Here is a 3,496-nt window from a genome sequence, read left to right on the forward strand (position 1 = left end):
GCAAAAGGTTATCAGAATGCCAGGAAAGAAAGAAAAGACCAAAATGGATGTTGGATGATTCTTTGAAACTTGCTCTTGAGCATAGAGATTCTAAAATAAATGGAAGAAATGATGAAGTCAAAGAGCTGAACACAGAATTTCAAAAGGCAGCTCAAGAAGACAAAGTCAAGTATTATAATGAAATGTGCAAAAACCTGGAGTTAGAAAACTGAAAGATAAGCATACACTCAGCATTATTCAAGCTAAAAGAACTGAAGAAAAAATGCAAGCCTCAACTTGCCATATTGAAGGAGTATATGGAAAAAAACATTGAATGCTGCACAAAGTATCACAAGATAGAAGGAATACAAAGTCACTGTACCAAAAAAAAAAAAGAAGAAGAAGATCATCGTTCAACCATTTCAAGAGATAGCATATGATCAAGAACCAATGGCACCAAAGGAAGCAGTCTGCGCTGCACTGAAGGCATTACAAAAACACACAAAAAACAAAAAACAAGCATCCAGGAATTGACAGAATACAAATCTAAATCATTCAATAAACTGATGAAGTACTGGAGGTGATCACTCATTTATGGCAAGAAATTTGGAAGCAAACTACATGGCCACAAAATTTTAAGAGATCTATATTTATGCTATTCCCAAAGAGAGCTGACCCAAAAGAATGCAGAAATTATTGAACAATATCATTAACATCATATGCAAGGAAAAGTTTGCTGAAGATAATTAAAAAATGGTTGCAACAGTACATCAATAGGCAACTGCCAGAAATGCAAACAAGATTCAGAAGAGGACTTGGAACAAGGAATATAATTGCTAATGTCAGACAGATCTTGACAGGGACACAATGAGTTGGAGCCAACTCGACGGTACCTAACAACAACAATATATATTTATAATAACAAAGAGCAATTATGGAAGCTGCTTATGTACAACTAAACACATTAGATCTATTTTCTTTGTTTGAAGATTTAGGATAATATTTTCATGCTACATCCCAATCAATTGTCTAAAATTTTTTCTGTGTTTCTGTTCTACCTTCTAGTCCATTGTGTAGTGCGTTGGGTCTTAAAAGCTTGTGAGTGGCCATCCAAGGCACAAAATTGGACACTGTTCACCCGGAGCAGCAGTAGAAGAAGGAAAGGCAGGAATAAAATGAGGAACTGGTCTGTCTCCATGAACATTTTTGCTAATGCCTTCAGTGTAGCCTAGACTGCTTCTTTCAGTACCATTGGTTCTTGAATACAACTGCCTCCTTGGGGAAAAGAATTTACTATTTTCATGGAATCCAGATTTTCTGGAGCCACTGAAACGGAATTCCCCCACTCCCTGCTGAAACTATTGCCCTGAGACAATGTTTAAAACTTAAGTCTAAACTGTCTCTTGAAGCCATCTTAAAACCAAATAATAGTTTAGCTTAATTAGTAAAGAATGTCTTCCTTAGGCATTGGGATCTTTTAAACAATTATCTGGGGAGAAAGATGTCAGACTAGACAGAAAGACTGTGCATACCATCTGCAGCAAGGATACAGAAAACTGGATGAGACATCAGAGGATAGTCTAGAACTCTGAGCTTCAGATGAAGGGATAGAGAAGTGGATCAAGTGCTTATTGGGAGAGAGAGCTATGTAGATGCAGCAAGAGAGGAGGCAAATGTTGAATTGTGGCACCCAATTGAACTTGCTGCACCATCTTGAGTGTTTATAAGCAGCTTCAGAGACAGGAAAACATATTTGCCTTGCGTGAAAACTACCTTTGGCTTGCAGAGACAAAGGAGACAGCAACTGCAGCCTTACAACCCAGCCACTGTCATACACTCTAAAGCCCAGCCAATTGTGCTAGAGTCAATACCAGCTACTATACATCAGATAAGGACCTCTGGTAGCGTAGTTGTTACGAATCAGGCTGCTAGCCTCAAGGTCGGCAGTTTGAAACTACCAGCCATTCTGCAGAAAAAAAATGAGGCTTTCTGCTCCTGTAACAAGTTATAGCCTCAGAAACCCTGGGCAGGGTCGCTATGAGTCAGAACCAACTCTACAGTACTCAATAACAACATACATTGGATAAAGAACAACCAATATCAGTTAAATCCTCCTCCCTGAACTAAACTGCACAGACAGTGAGCAGAGAATGATGCACACGCTCATCTCCAGATCACATCAACAAGGGGGCTGTTGGTAAGTATCTAAGAATATACCAAAATATACACTTATCAACTTAATACAAATACTAAAACACTACAATGCCTCAAAAGCACCAAACAGTTTCTGTTCACATAAAGAAACAAGACAGAGTAGCTTGACCAAGAGGTAGAGCTAGAAAATGTTTTTGAGGAAAAAGAAGCACTGGAACTACCTGAAAAAGAAATCAGGAGAATAATATTTCGGTACCTCCATAGGATTGAAAGAAATGTCGAGGGAAACAAGAAAGAATTCAGAAAAGCATTACAAGCACAATCAAACAAAATAGATAAAGTATTGGAGAAATACAAAACCTGTAAACAGAAATTCAGATTAATACTAATATACCAGCAATAGCCAGAACACTGAAAGGGCAAAGAAGCAGATTTGAATCAATGGAGCTGGAGTTAGTGAGCTTGAAGATAAATCTCTCAATACTAGTAAGAAGAACAATCCTGAAAAAGAATGAAAAAATCTGAAGAAAGCTTAAGATACATGTGTGACAATACAAAGAGGAATATGGGTGATCAGAATTCCAAAGAGGAAGAAATACAGAAGAGATAATCAAAGAGCTGCTGGAAGAAATTTCCCTAACCAAAAAAAAGAATCAAAATCATGAAAGATGAGAAAATAAGCATTCAAAAAAATGAATGACCCCCAAACAGGATAGACCCCAAAAGAAAATCACCAAGACCTATCATAATCAAACTTTCCAAAATCAAAGACAAGGAAAGAGTCATGAAAGCAGCTCGAGTAAAATGAAATGTTACCTACAAAGGAAAATCAATAAGATTAAACTTTAATTTCTCAGCAGAAATCATGCAGGCAAGAAAGCAATAGGGAGACATATTCCAAACTCTAAAAGACAAAAACTGCCAACCAAGAATCATATGGCAAGTAAAGCTGTTCCTCAAATACGACAGTGAAATTAGAAAATTTCCAGATAATCAGAAATTAAAGGAATTTGTAAAAATCAAGCCAACTTTATAAAAAAAAACCACACAAACAACACTAATGGGAGTCCTTTGTACTAAGAACCAATATCAGCAGACAACAACCAGAGACTGACATACACAACAATAACAACCCCCATCTATCAAGCCAGATATAGAAGCATCCAGAGTAAAACACAACTATGATAGGGAATCAGAGATACCAATCTATAATGAAGGCAACTGCAAAGCAAAAAGAAGGAAAAACATAGTTATAGAATTCCAAATGCAATGAAGTCAAGTAGATTTCACAATGAAACAGACTGTTTTAAAATGGGGAAAAATTAATAAATTACAGGATAACTGCAAAGAAACTTAATACACC

This window comes from Chrysochloris asiatica, unplaced genomic scaffold (assembly GCF_000296735.1).
Source record: "Chrysochloris asiatica unplaced genomic scaffold, ChrAsi1.0 scaffold00172, whole genome shotgun sequence".
Taxonomy (NCBI): domain Eukaryota; kingdom Metazoa; phylum Chordata; class Mammalia; order Afrosoricida; family Chrysochloridae; genus Chrysochloris; species Chrysochloris asiatica.